The following is a 15,904-nucleotide window of genomic DNA, read 5'->3' on the forward strand; positions in this document are numbered from 1 at the left end:
TGATAAAAGCCAGTGGTGATCTTGACAAACCACATCTAAAACAGTGCCATTCCCCCCACTTTTCCCTTCTCCCTTTCCCTCATGCCTGCACCTCAAACTTGCCAACTGCACCTGAGGAGTGGTAATCATATGTCTCAACCTTTTATCACCAAAATCCAGAACAGAAGGAAATAAATGTGAGCCAGAAAGTGTAACCAAGTGTTGGAAACCTGAGAAAAGTTTGGAGACAGGAGCTCAGGAAACAAAAAATCAGAGCTTTGCTTGGCATAAGTTTTATTCAGCTAGAAACATCATTCTGTAGTTTAAATTTCTGCTTTTAAATCCAAATGTGCAATGTAGAATTTGAACTTTGCTCATTAAAAAATTATGTTAAATTTGTCATTATAAGATGCAGTGTTCTACCTAGGTTGAACCAACTGGGTAGTGAAACCAAGTGCAATAAACTGAAAAATAGAAGAAAGAACCTCTGTCCTGGTCCTCCTTGTACCCCCTAAAAGACCCAGCTCCTCATTACAGGCTAAAGCAAGAAAGCTACTAGATTTGCTGTGATTCTTTACCTATAACATAGCTGATCTCTGTGTCAAAATACACAAGCTGAAAATGCATAACTAGCCTGAGAGCAAGTGTTTGACACATGTTCAGTGAAGATGGCAGTGTTTTCATACATCAGGATTCAATTGTTGTTGCGTCAAGGTATAATGCAGCCCAGATGACTTTTAGTGGAGTAATGCATATTAAAAAAAACCATCAAACAATTCTTTCATACCTATTTTATTTAATATAATTTCAATAGTTTACATATATCAAATACAGAATTTACCAAGACTGCATCTTCTTTCAAATTAAATATCCTTGGTCTTTATTACTGCATAATATAATCAGCTTTCTCTTCACCCACAAAAACAACAGAGAGACAAAAAAGCCTTAGATACAGTAGTGTACTGGTAGTTTTCAACCCCATAATACTACAAAAGAAAGCATTGTTTTGAAGGGTTCCTGGAACACCAAACATGCCCCAGCATGATGAAAGCTTTATTATTTTTTATCCAATTTAAAAAAAAAAAAAAAGATACAGATGTATATGCCATCTCTAAAAGTGTATATGCCATCTCTTAAAGGAGGAGGGGAAAAAACAACAACAACAAACAAACAGAACAACCCCAAAATAAGCTCAGAAAACAACCAACCAAACAAACAAAAAACAAACAACAGATAAAACTCCATGTCTGGTGCAACTAGGTGTTCCATATGTACTTTCTCAGAGAGACCAAGGAACAGTAGGTATATATGAAGATTGTTTTGCAAGTGTGAAGTGAATTCAATCAAGCGCCTGAGCAGGCTAATTATGTGTTCTGGAGGTGGCAGTTTTGGTAGGGTCTCCTAAAGGATGACTCATGTAGATTAAGTCATTAATGTGATGCCTGTGTGTAAGATGAGGCTTTGGTCTGAGAATGAGACATAAACTACTGATGGTAGAAGATGGTGACTCTGGCTTGATCCTCTAGGTTTACATGAGCAGTGCTGAGGCAATGTTCAAGTCAGTGTAGTCCCATACACAGGTACGGCCACCCTGACCAAGTAGTACCATGTGAAACATCTCCACATAATTTTCACTTCTGAGGAATTAATGAATATGGATTGTATAGCTGTGTAATGTGTCTGTGCCATCTGCATCCCTTTTGAAGTCCACTTGCTGCACATCACTTCACATCCCAGAGTGGTCTCAGAGTGTGCAGGCAGGATTTCTTCCAGATCAAAGCACTGTGCTACCCTCAGCCCCACTTCTCCTGCCTGGCCCAGTGGTCCCATCCATCCAGCATTTCCGTGATTTCTATGAAACTGAGCTGCAACAGGGGCTCCAGCTGCTACTGGGTGTCCAGCCAGAGGAACAGATGAGAGCTACTCTGAAGTAAAACCTCTCAAAACATTTGTCACTGTGGATGTGTACTGGGTCTGGCTGGGATGTTAACTTTCCCAGCAGCAGCCCATACAGTGCCACGCTCTGCACTTGTAGCTAGAACAGCAGTGGTATCACACTGGTGTTGTGTCTGCTGCTGAGAAGTGCTGGCACAGCATCAGGACCTCCTAGGGGGTGGGCAAAAAAGTGAGAAAGAAACATCACCAGGGCAGCTGACCTAAACCAACCAAAGGGATATTTCATACCATATGATGTCACACTCAGCAATAAAAGGTGTAAAAAGGAAGAAGAGGGGTGGGGGTGAGCTCTCATTGCAAAAACGTCTGTCCTCCTTCCGAACACCGGCTACGTGCATTGAGGCCCTGCTTCAAGGATGTGGTCAATCATTGCTCATTTGTGGGAAGTAGAGAGTAATTTCTTTCCTCTGCACTTCCACATAGCCTTTACTTGTTTTGTTTTGTTATTCCCTTTCCCCCTCCCTCTTCCCCTTTCCCTTTTTTCCCTTTAGTTGAATTGTTTAATTAATAATAATATTTCCTTAATAATATTTTTTCTCTTTAATTAAATTATCCTTATCTCAGCCTGTGAGTTGTTCTTTCCTTTACTTTTTCCCCTCATCATCTGAGGAAGGGGAGTGAGAGAGCGGTTGTGGTGTTCAGCTGCCTAACACGGTAAAACCACCACAGGGTGAAATTTGCATATCCCTACATAGGTATGCCCTCAGCTCGTTATGCTTTCTTGTGACATTTATTTTGGAGACAGAGTGCACAGTCATATGTGACAGCTTGTGATTAAGCCTTTCTGGAAATCTGCAGGCTTGAAGTTATTTCATGTTGTTTTCAGACCACATGGGCTAGTGGGGAGTTCACTACTTGCACATTTCTGACATAGAGTCAGCTGCGTTAAGCAAACATATATATGCACACAGTGCTGAACTGATTACAGGTCTTGGCAAAACACTCCTGGAAGAGTGCTGGTGATATGTCACTGCAGTGATGATGAAGATCCAACACATCAAGTATGGAAATGAGATTCTCTTTGGTGTAATTAATGGATCAGAGAGCTCAAACACAAAAGAACATATTTAAAATGTATAAATAATATGGGAAAAGGTATGAAGGGCATAAAAATGCCATAAACTAAATGGAAAAATGTAATATAAGTTGCAAATGTCTTTGGAATGTGTCTACAATAAATGCAAAATGGATCAGCCTAAGTTAAAGCACTTTTTTATTGCCAATAAGAAAAACATTATTAAAAAGCTGGTCCAATATCGAAATGGCATTTTAAAAGCATACGGTTACCTGTATATAGATTTTATTAGCTTTCAAGTTTCTTCCATTGAGTTGTTAATGGCCTTTTTAAGAATTATGGTCCTATAAGTGAATGGTTCACAGTGTCAGAATTTCTGGTGTTCTGCTTTGTGCTGCTATATAAAAATAGATATGTTTTCCCCACAAAATATCTGGTTTTATTTCCCCATCATGTTTTAATAGAAATTTTTGAGGGAAGAAAAATATTAAGCAACAACTAAAAAATCAAATGAAAATGCAACCTTTTTATATTGAGCTTATGGTCAAATAAAAGGCCATTGTGAAGAAAAAAACAATATTATATAAAAGCTTTTACCTGTAGTACTACTATTAAAATGACAATCGTACTGGTACTTGCTCATTTTGTACCTAATAACTGCTGTAATTACTTCCTCTGAGGCCTTTTGACCTCTTCATCACATGCATTAAACTGCAGCTAAAAAGTTCCTAGTCTAACCATTTGTCAGATCTAGCTTTGTGCATCATTTTGCATCCAGCTGTATCAAGTGCTAAGCCCTGTGTCTGAGTACAGCGTGGACCCCATCCCTTCTTTTCATCCTCAGGAGCTGACCTTGTGTGCTCTCTGAGACCTGGATTTTTTGTCTGTTCTTCCCATTTATTTTTTAGACTTCTTTTCCCACTTTTTGCCTTTTTTCCCTCCATCTTTCCCCCAGTTTTCCCACTGTCTGGAATCCTCTTACTTTACATAGTGCTCCAAAATGGGAAATAGGCTGTTAAACTAGGACTGCATACTGCTATCTCACTGCTATCTCACAAAAAAAAAAAAAAAAAAAAAAAAAAAAAAGATAATATGCCTTCACATGCTATGATTTGCATCCTCTTTAGGTGTTACTAGATTCATTTCCTCATCTGTTCCATGCGTCAACCTCGTGTCTGTGGTTTTAATTTTTGTATTGTTTCTTCGAGTTTTCAGAGAGGGAGATGTTAAACATTTGTGCCATAAAGTGCTGCAGAAAAAGGCATTAATGTTAAATAGCATTGGAGTTGGAAGTCCTTGTTAGCAAAAAGGATGGAATGCCACTTAGAAAAACGATGAAAATGATTTGGTATTTTCATGGACCAACTGAGACCCCAATTTTTCAGAGTCCCTGTTTAAAATAAATCTATTAGCAAAGCTTCAGTGTTAAAGATTGTATCAGGTTTATTAAGTGCCTTAGAGCTGCATAGACACAGTTATACTCTATTTCACTCTGGAGCAGGTCTACTTCCCATGAAGTGTCTGCAGCCAATTGCATGGTGGTGGTACTGCCTTGTGTATGTATCAGATCCAGCCTGCAATGTTGAAGCTTCCTGTTCATTGGACATTTAGGCCCAGGAGGATGCAAACTGATGTGTCCTAGAGCCCCATCCAGGAAGATGAGATAAAAGTTTTTGTTTGTTTGTTTGTTTGTTTGTTTGTTTTTGTTTTGTTTGTTTGTTTGTTTATAAACAGTTCCTGGCAACTTCATATTAAATTATGTTGAGTGGCTTCAATGGGTATTGGATCTGTCCCAGAGTTTGGAACCACCAGAATTTATTCTGGTGGCCAGCAAGAATGACACATTGACATCTGTTTTTCTGGTGTGTCTTAAGAGTTCCCAGTGGCTGAAGAATAATAGACCTTGAATGTCCTGAGGTTTTCTCCTCCTTTTCTGTCTGAATGGTTGTGCGTGGTTGAGGGATAATGTGGGAGAGAGGAGCTGATAAACCACAGCACTGAGGTCCGCATGATGGTTATAGTTTGGTGGTGCCATTTAGTGAAGCACTACCAGATTGTGCTGCTTGGGAATCATTGGGGCAGGAAGGAACTGGCCAGTATGGCTAGGCATTAGGTAGGGTTGTTAGCTGAATGACGGCCTGTGGGACCCAGAATGCTGGTAAGGGCAACTGGCTGTACTAGTACAGGGAGACTGCTGATCATTTGCTTTTCACAGAGAATATTTTATTCTGCATATGGCAATGCGTGGCTGATCATTTTCACATTTGGCATTTTACACCTGAAATACTCAACTCTAGGGAGAGCTGGAGCAGTTAATTTGTTTAGGTGGATTGGTGATTCAATCTGGCAAATGCTTTTGATTAAAACAAATGAATAATATTATGTTGGCAGGCAGAATGCAAAGCATAGAAGCTTTTTAGTCTGTAAACCAAGGGTTGGTGGATGGATTGTTTGCAAAAGCCATGGGTAAAAGGAGGCTAGACAATTAAAATTATGCATTAAAATGTCAGTGCAGTAGTGCAAGAAAACTCTTTAACATAAGTATGGCCAAGGCCTATGATCTAAAAGCATTAAGCATTTCTGGAGAAACATGTTAATGTGGATATTTAAGATGTAGCATAATGCACTGATACTGAACCAGAGCTTGTCTGACACGAAAGCGACGAGGAAATAGAAGAAGCATACAATTTGTATACCTTCTGGAAAAATATCAGTGTATATCCAATTTAACTTGGCAAGGTTTCTTAATCCTCAAGCAAAAAATCTTTGACCCCAAAATCAATCTGTAGTGGATTTTTTTTTTTTTTTTTTAAAAAAAGAGTTATAGGACATGTTAGTAAGAAATTAGAGTGGTTTTATGTACATGTTGTTACAAGAAGGGTGTGTTTTCTGTGCCTAGCATTGAATATTTGATATTTTTGATATTTGATATAATATTTGATATCTTTGATATTATCAGGTTTCTTGGCATAATTAAACCAGTCCACATATGGGAACATACAAAGGTAGGAGCCAAAAAGGGAAAAAGAAAGCAAATCATCTACAAGAAAAGGGAGGTTCACTGGAAAGCAGCCAGCTGGAGAGATGATTAGGTAGCTCCAGCCTGTTTGTGGGACATTGCCTCTTTCATACAAGACAGCACAAAACTACTGTTGAGACAGAACTTTAGCTGAGTCCATGGATGTGACATGACTCCAAGAAAGCTATGTATGACTCTGGAACCAGAGGTGTAAATGGATTTTAAGCATCTTCTGGAAACTTAATATTACTATTGTGTGTTTGTGGACAGCTTGTGGCCATGCCCATGAAACAGCGTTATCATTAAAGGATTTTGGTTAACCCACTGGCTACTGCTTAGACTGGGCTATTGGCCCAAGCAGCCCATGCTAACTATCTTGTCTCCTCCACTGAGAAGACAACTCAAAACAGGGATTTCTTACAGCCATCATGCTGAGCAGAGAGCTGATGGGAAGTACTGAGTACAAGGCTGTACCCTGAGCCTTTTTCCATTTTGGGGCCAAGTACCTCATTTTTTGCCATTCAGGTTTCACTGCTCTGACCTGCAGTCACTCATGAATGACAGGAGCATCTCCACTTATGTCGTACAGTTGAGTAGTTTGAGACTGTGGGAGAAAAACAGTCTGTTGTGAAGTAATGAAATGTTATTCCTGTTCCATTGCAGATCAGGCTGTGACTTGGTGATAAGGACCATCTCTTATTGCAGAGTAAGGCACAGTTAATAAAAAAGTTTCTAAGACCTTAGGCGGATACTTTTCAGTTTTTTTCAGTTTAGCCCCAGGTTCTTATTTTTACATGGCACTTAAGTCTCTCATCGTAAAGAGTCCTGCTTATGCTAAAGGTGTGAAACCTCTGGATTTTGGACCATCTTTCCTCCTCCCCTGTGGTTTCCCTCCTGGCTGCCTGGGTAGTAGTGCTGCTGCCTGAGCTCTTGCTCTTCAAAGGGAACAAGGCTGTTTCACACAATGAAATCATCTGTGGCTGCCTTTCTAGCACTCTGTACTTCCAGCCAGGCATAATCCCTTTCCTGACATTTGAGTCTCATTAATTGGGTTAACAAGATGCTATCTGCACTCCATACTTATGTAAATACAATTGGCTAGCAAAGATCTTAATGGCACCTGATATATCACACTGCCTTTACATCAAGAAGTACCACTGCAGGAGTCGGTTCCAAAAGCAGGTTATGTTCTCAGTCCCATGGGGCCCCTTATAAACCATAAGAAATGCTGGTGGTCAAGGCCAACTGTTCAGATGTCTTTAAAGTGTCCCACTGGTGACTGAAAATCACTTTGTCAAGATGACAAATGGCTTGCACATACCCCATTCACCTTATAGTTTCACTCTAATGTCAGCTCCATTTACTTGTCAGAAACAGTTTTTTATTTGTTGTTGGTTTTATTTTTATTTTTTTACTTTCAGCAGTGCAAGGGGAAAGGAAGGAGTGAAGGGGACACAGGCTGAGAAAAATCTGTGTGCATTGCTCCTATTCAATGTATTATTATAGTCAAGATTCACCAGCTTTGGACATTCCCGAATCTGTTTGTTTGTACATGTGCAAAACAGAAAGAAGGGAATTCAAATTTCAGAAGTGAGAACTGTCCCTGCAAGGCAAAGATTATGCAAAAACATGTTTTAACCACTGGACTTTTCAAGCAGAAAGTGGTTGTGCAATATTAGTTTCTTATTTTGGACAGCAAACTTCTTTCCATAGCCACATTTAAAAATAACCACATAATTAACTGAGCCTACCCAGTACATAGGGCATTGTGCATGTGTCTGTGCTGAAGAGCTCAGCTCAAACCTCTGAACTCGTGTGGGTGGTTTCATTGACTGCAATGGTATTGTCATGTGGCTGAGTGAGCAGTGCTGTGAATGAGGGCTGCTACATCTCGCCCAAAAGCAGCAAGGGCCAGGCCACAAAATATGGTCAAAGTCAACTAAAGGACTGCGAAAGTGACTTTGACAGCTTTGGCTTTTTGTTTCCTCCCAATTACTTCCATATCACTTTTGCTTAGTTCACAAGTCCAAATGTGCTTTTTCTCCTAGTAGCTACAGTGTCGGCTGAAGCTTTGAAAGTCAAAATCTAAACCTGATTTGGCAAGGCAGTTGGTCAAAATAAAGGGGAGTATTTTGACCAATGGTGTATTCCACACTCTTTCTTATGGCAGTAAAGCTTTGCATCCATCTGGAATCTGAGTAGATCTAAAGCAGAGACTTGTAGAAATGAGATGTCTCACATAAAACATCATTGTGGCTTATCTTTCTGACCAAGTTTTCCCATGGTTTCAGCCTTCTTGCACTGGCACCAACTATCAATAGTACAGAGCAGCTGCAGCAAAGAGGAGTGAGCCCTTGTGATCTGGAGGCAGGATAAAAAGACTCTGAAAGCTCTTGCCCCCTTCAGAGAGTCCTGGCCAAAATGCTCTTGCTCCCTGAATAACCTCTTTTTTTTTTTTTTTTTTTTTTTCCTCAAAAATCACGGTGTAGCACAGGCAAGATCGCATAAGAAAACAATGCATGGTCAGCGCTCAGCTTACTTGCAAGTTCATTAAAACACCAGTGTCTGGAGGCTTCTTGTCTACATAATTTTATAATAGAGAACAGACTCTTGTTGCTTTCTTTTGGGCTACTATTTTTATTTGGTTGTTGTTTGGTCCTATTTCAAAGCTTGCTTCAATTAAATGAAGAGTTTTTTTTTTTGTTGTTTTTTTTTTTGGTGCTTTCCAGTTTAAAAGCTCTACTATTACTGTGACGCTTCTAACAGTCTTTTGGATTATGAAGCTGGGTTTGGCAGGGATTTTATTATTATTATTTTCCAACAAAATAAAATTAAGAAATAAATTGTAGATTGAAAATGTATAAGAAAATAAAAAATCCTTCCCCTCCACTTCTACCCCCCTACCCCACCCCCTCCAGCTGAGATCTCGTGTTGCTGCTTCTGGCATGCATCACATCTTTGAGGATACAGTATCATGAGAAAACTGTCACTTGGTGATGTATTAGGGTAATATATCATGAGAGCATCATTCCTTTAGAGGATATGGGCAGTAAAAGACATGATTCTGGCCGGACAGAGCAACAGGGGACCTTGCTTTTTTTGCTTCCCTTTTCTTTAATCTAGCCCTGTTTTTGTGTTGTACAGAAGTGAGTTTCTTCATGGGATATGACTTGTTGCAGAGTAAGTTAGGAGGCCCGTTGGGCTTTTTAAACTCTTTAAGAAGTACATGGCCTCAAGAGCTGCTTTGTTCAAAGTTTTCAGAGCAGGCTCAAACCCAAGACCAGTGTAATTGCTTCTATCTAAGTCTCCAGTGTAAAGTTTAAGTAGATGTCAGACACAGAAGGAAATAAAGATACAATGACAAGTAACTATTGTTTGGACAACATATATTTGTAGATTTAGCCCATCAAAATGTGATGAAGTAATTTCTACCATGCATAAATATTTTTAATTTAAATTTTATTTAAATTAAATTCAAATTAAATTTAAATTAAATTTATGTTAAATTTTAAATAAAGGCCAAATTAAGTTTTAATTTACACCAATAGATGAGAAATTACCATTAATCTGTATTCGACCTGTAATCGATGTTGTGAACTCATCCAAAACCAGGAATTCTGAGCTGATGGACTCATATTTTGATGCCTTTTTTTTTTTTTTTTTTTTTTCCCCTCCAATTTCCATCATTTTGCATTTCTCTCATTGGCAATAAGTCTATTGGAAAATTAAATGAGAATAGTCTGTACAACCAGGATGGCAATAATTAAGAAAAAAGAAGCACCTTGATGGGAGGCTGTACTGATGGGACTAAGTTAATGTTAATTTTTCAGACAGGACAGAACAAAAACACTTTTTTCAGTTGTTGAAAACACAGAAAAGGGGAAAAGATGTGAATTCTAAATGCAAGAATCTCATGAATTGCAGAGGTGTGGTCCCCAGCAAGAACCTCAGAGTGTGACCCTGGATAACTATAGGTAGTTTTTTTGGACTGCAATAAAAACTGCTGGGAATTTCTGAAGACCTTGTCTTTTATTGCTAAAAGACGCTCATACACTATTCTGTTTACTCATCAAGTTTTGCCTTTAGCTGTTTAGTTAAAGAGATGTAATGCTAGTGCCACTTAAAGTGGAGGTGGAGATTGGGAGGTGGAGAGCTAAGAGGCCTGGATCCTGTTCTGGCTTTCTGACAATGTGCAGTTATGGTCATTTTGTCTGGCTGTGCCAACTTTGTTGATAAGCTCTCTGGAGCAGAGATCTGCTCCTACCATGTGCTGAGGTGATGTTTAATGTTTTAGGATCATGATCCCAGCAGCAGTCTCTGCAGTTGCACTAACACAAGCAAGTGTAGAAGAGCGCCTTCCTTTCACCACATAATGCAGCAGGCTGCTGTCAGGGGAGATCAGAACTGAAGCAGGCCACAAAGGTCACTTTTCTCATGCTGGTAAACATCATTAAACACACTGAAAAAAGTATCTGTTCAGTCTGTAAGGGGTTGTGAGTGATGTGTCCTGAATGACTTGCACATACTAATGTGTTCCTCACAGTGGTGGGGAATACCCATTTGCAGTGTAATTTGGTGTCATCTTTCAGCAGGACCTTTGCTTTAATCCCATTTCCTAGGGAGTGGGAAGAGCTCGAATTCAGGAGGCAGTGGCTGGTACCACCACCAAGAGCTGCAGCCTCCTCCCGAGCAGAGAGGACAAAAAAAATAGAGATTACATGGATGAGGGAGTGAATTGGAGGCTACCATATGCACTGCACTTTAAATGAAAAAGATGCTCTTTGGGCTGAACTGATGTATTTTGTTCCTGATTAAATACTGTCATTTGCTTCTGTCTAATGCAATTTGTGCTGAAGTTTTGGTTGTGTTGTACCATGGGCAAGGCCTTGATGCTGGAAGTACTGAAATATATGTTTGGCTGCACTGTTGTGAGTTGTGCCATTACAATTAAATATATGCTTAAAATTAATAGGATTTCTGTCTCTCTATGGTGAAGTGTATGTGCCTCGGTGTTTGTGGGTTTATGTGAGTAAACAAAGAGACCTGTATTATTTTGCAGAAAATGGCCACATAGGGGAATATCTTTTCCACCTTGAATTTAAAAGAACATTTAGTGTGCTAAACCATTTTTGTTATTGTATTTGTTTTTGCAAGGAAAAGAAAAATAGATAATTGGAGGAGAACAAAGGAATTGAGTCCTTTTTTTGTCCTCCCTTGATAGTGGTCTAAAATGTCTGCAAACCTCTCTCCTTGGGAAGTGGTGTCTCCTCCCTGAGGCCTAAGTCTACAGTTCCTACTCAAGAAGAAAAACAGTCACTGCAGACAGCAGGCCTGCAGCACTTTGCAGGGATTGCCTGCTTGCATCAGCTCCACCAGTTAAAAGGAAGTTCGAAAATCTGCCCTGAGACATAAAGTTCCTGTCAAGAGTGCCAAAGGAGAAGGGGTAGCATTTTCACAAAGTGCCTCAGGATTTGTCTAGGCCATGAGTTATGCACGTGTCTGAGCCTGTTCTCGAGTTCAGATTGGCCCAACATCGGGGCTGTCTGCACGTAAACCTTGGTGCAGACACACAGCTGGGAGCCTGTGCTCCCCAATTTTGCTGAGCCTGTGGCCAGCACTGGTCCAAACCCTTGCTCCTGTGTCTCATATGGAATGAGCATGGCTTTGGGGATGCTTGTGAGGATGCCCTGGCTGTGTGCAATATCTGGAAGAGAGCCAGCAGTGTGTGGGTGGTGGTGCACAGCGTGCTTCAACTCGTGCTTCAGCCTTTCCTGCACCTCTCAGTGTGGATTTTGCCTAAGTGACTTGAGTGCACCGGCCTCATTCATTTTAAATGGCTCTTTCTTCTCCCAGGGTCATATATGCACATCTGAAAGCTGCATCCCAAATTCCCTGCCATTGTTTGAACATTGTTATTGTTTTGGAGGATGATCCCACAGGCTTCTTGCTGGAACTTCAGGACACTCTGAGCTACTCAGGGAGGAGGACTCAGTGAGAGTTACTAATGAGCATCACAGAGGTACTGTGATGAATAATGGTCAAAAATGAATGTTTTCAGGATTAGCCATTAATTATAGTTTATACTTCTACCAAATCTGTCCTTGTGGCTTTTACAGTCTCTCTGTACAGCAGCCTTTTTTGCTTTAATGACAATTTAAGCATCAATTTTCCTATTCAGCATAAATACTCAATATTCTCAGGATATCAGAAATGCATTTACATTTAAAAAAGGGGGGGGGGGGCCCCCGGGCGATTTTTGCATTGGAAATCAAGCCCCCTGAGAATCCATATCTGCGAGGTCTTCCACAGGTGACAGCCAAGCCATGGGCTCGCAACACTGTTGACGGGTGTAGCCCTGAAGAAATGAAGTGGATTCCTGATTTTTTTCCTCCAAGCCAAATCCAGGTTGAAAAGAGCCATCCTCCTGCTGGCTGCTGTGAGCCGCCTGGAGCCCAGTGGGGAACCCTGTAGACAGTTGGCTGCAGCTTCCAAGCTGTGGTTTGGCACTAGTCCTCTCTAAGATCCCTGCCAAATATTCAGATTTATTTTTAGGATTTTTTTTTTCTTTTTCTTTTCATGTTGGCATTTTATTTAACTGTACCACATGAGTTTAAGGCTGTTAGTTTGATATATTTTGTCACCAGACTGGGTTATTTTGTGCAGGGTCTTTGATGGAAGGTAAAAATACGAGGTGCATGTGGAAGGTGAACAAATTGTGTCAAGAGTGGGTTGCAGTAAAGGCAACATGGGGCAGCAACACCAGTATAAGCTCTGGTTAATGTATCTGTCCTGTACAGGAATTTGACATCACCTTTGCAAGCCAAGTTCAAGGAGAGACTTTTGGTTCCCACTGGCAAAATGTGGGAGAGGGGAGAAACATGGGCACCCACCAAAACTTTCTGATCTACCCCCAGGCACATTGAAAAGCGAGTTCTTTGCTGTCAGACTCTGAGGGCAGGTGAAGGGTCCAGGGTGATGCTCCAGCACTTTCCTAAGTTTTCCTTACCTAGGGAGCCTGAGATTTCAGCACAAAGCCTTTACCAAGAGCTCACTGGGGAGTTGCGTCAGCTGTGGCAGCATTGTTCTGGATCAGCCTGACCTCTATTAAAAAATACATATTTTTCCAACAATAATAAAAGCCTTAGCTGAGGTCTTGCGATGTCCTCTCCCTTTCTATGTGTGTGTGTGCCTGAGCAGTAAATTAAAAAAAAAAATCCCAGATGTGAATCTATAAAACCATCTGTTTAAAATAACTATTGTGCAGGACTATAATTAGAAGTTATTTATTATGAATCTTGGGATCCTATTATGGATTTTGACTGACTCCCAGGTTTCTGATTTAGCAAATGGTTTATGTATTTATGAGCCATGTGTCTCTTCCGCACTTCTCAGTGCCAGAGTGCATGTCGTTTAAACAAAAGGAAAAAAAATCCCCTACCCTCCCATAACTGTTGGCTTCTGAATGTTGCCATCTAAGAAGTTTTCTCTTAAGAACAGCAAAAATCAAAGTATCTGAGAGCTTTCAACAACTCCATAGACACTGTTGACAACACAGAGGGAGGTTTGGTAATACAGCTCTCCTGCATGCAGCTACTTAGCAACTATCTAATATATGGCTGGGAGAAGTATTGAAATGTTATGCTTACTGGGAGTAGGAGGGGATACATTTGGAAGGAAAGGATTTGTTGCTAAAGTCCATTTGCTTTCACACTCCCCTCTGCCCTTATGAAATGGGAGGGAAGGAGGCAGCAAAATTGAAATAAGCAAATGGACAGTATGCATTAAGTGCAGTGTTTTGGATGACAGGGTGAAAAAAAAAAAAAAAAAAAAAAAAAAGCTCCTGGTGACAATTGCTCTTTGTTTTATTCTGTTACTTTTACACCCCATGGGCCTGCGAGATCTGCAGTGGATAATGCCTGACTGCAATAGACTAAACAGTGATTTACCAGCCCTATTTTATCTGCTGCTGCTGTCCTATGATGGATCAGCATGGTATTAACCCTTTCCTCCACATCTTCTGGCCTATTTTTCCATGTTTTGCTTGCATAGTTAAACACCTTAGGCTGGCATCTGACACAGCCAGTTTCTGAGCTGTCCAGGGCTCACCTGCAACAACAGCTTAGAGCGGAGGAGGAACATCAGCTTTGTGAATACCACCCTGCTTCAGGGCTCAGCTGTCCTTATGGTGGCAGAGGATTGGCTCTGTTTACCTGGGATACACAGAGCTGTTCTTGCAGGCAGGAGGCTGCAGCTTCTTCTCCAAAGGACAGAGCTCATCCTGCTTTTTTGTTTTGTTTTGTTTTTGTTTTCTTTCTTTCTTGAAAAATGGGGTAAGTGTAGAACCTCGTCTTGTCTCCACCTTTTAGCACTATGCTGTAGTGACTCACTGTAGTGATTCAGGTTTGGTGCCTGCCACCTCTGGAGGCAACTCAAAGACTCATCTCCCACTTTCCCCACAAGTATCGTTGCTATCAGGACTCATGGCCTTTGCGAGTGTGAAGGACAAACCCCTTTTCTGCTGAAGCTGGGTCACTGAGAAGCAAGTAATTCTAGGTCTACGGGGATATGAATGTGCAGCCTACTGCAAAAGGCACCCTCTGAGGGATGAGGACCCTTCAGTTCCCAGTGCTGAACCTTGGGCCACTAATGTATTTTTTGTGGAACAGCTGCTTGATATAAAACTGCCCTCAGCACCAGGTCATGAACTGCAAAATCTTCTGTTCTGATTTTGGGGTTTAGCCACTGGTGCTGCTGATGATAAGAAGAGTGAGATCCAAATTTGGCTGCCCACCCTTGGATGGCTCAATGGTACCAAACTTGGCAGAGATTATTTCTGACTGAAGTGATCTAGGCCAAATAGAAGACTTTTAGTTCAGAATGCTATCTAGCAAATACCACCTGTTTAAACATATGTGTTAGGGTCATTCTTAGGAAGACTTCCTGTTAAGAAATGATCATGTCAGGATGTACCTGAGGGCAGAGGGAAGCCAGGCTTAGGAGAAAAGGGGAGAAGCTAGCTCAGAATTCAGGCTGCAGGAGATGTTTGTCCCAGGAGTCCAACAGCAAGCCTGCCAGAGGTAAGAAGCATTTGGACAATGCTCTCAGACATATGGTTGAATTTTTAGGTAGTCCTGCATGGAGCCAGGATTTGGACCTGACAATCCTTGTAGGTCCCTTCCAGCTTGGAATATTCTACAAATTTAGGAGGCCCCTGTGAGTCAGGGAACAAAAAGCAATACGGAGCTATTTTACGCCTTGTTCCTCTTTTGCCATCCTCAATAGAAATTTCATCCTCAGGAAGTCTGAGGGGCAGCTGCCTGATGAGCCCCACAAAAATGGTTCTACCCAGCTCGTTTGGCCTAGAGGGACACCGTGTATTACACATCGCATGGGTCCATGACATGTCCCAGCTAGGTAAATAGTGTTCTCCAAATGAGTATACTACAAACAGGATTTTGCTTTTCCTTCAGACCACTTTCACCTTGCAGAAGACTGTCCTGCAGGTAAAGGTAATAGAGTCACTAGGCTTATTAAATCTTTTGTTGAACAAATTCTTGTTAAAGAGAGTCAGATCTTAGCAGAACCCTTCAAAATACAGATTGTGTGTAGTAGATTCGGTAAAGTTGTTTCTGCTGTCCTTTATCAGGCTGACATAAGGCAAAATCAGGGGCACTATGTTCATGTAAAGAAAATCAGAATTTCACCCTGTGCTCTAAAAACAAGTTGCTGAGCCAGTCTTGCTGATGTGGCTGCATTGTGCCAACCCAAAACTAGAGCACTGTCATAAATTCAACTTAACTAGCCTGTTAAATTGCATTTATGGTTGCTCTGCAATGCTGGAGTGATGCAAAGCAGCCAGCATGTGTCGGTGACTAGCAGTGACCTGTCTCTTTACAGTAGTTGTTCATGTTGCTGCAGCTGCTCTTCAGCCAAGC

General features: G+C 40.9%; 1 protein-coding gene across 4 annotated transcripts in view; it reads left to right on the plus strand.

The window, feature by feature from the left end:
- Nucleotides 1-15,904, plus strand: part of BMPER (BMP binding endothelial regulator) — a 157,630-nt gene that overhangs the window by 9,606 nt on the left and 132,120 nt on the right. The window lies entirely within an intron of this gene.

Source organism: Oxyura jamaicensis, chromosome 2 (assembly GCF_011077185.1).
Source record: "Oxyura jamaicensis isolate SHBP4307 breed ruddy duck chromosome 2, BPBGC_Ojam_1.0, whole genome shotgun sequence".
In the NCBI taxonomy this organism is placed as follows: domain Eukaryota; kingdom Metazoa; phylum Chordata; class Aves; order Anseriformes; family Anatidae; genus Oxyura; species Oxyura jamaicensis.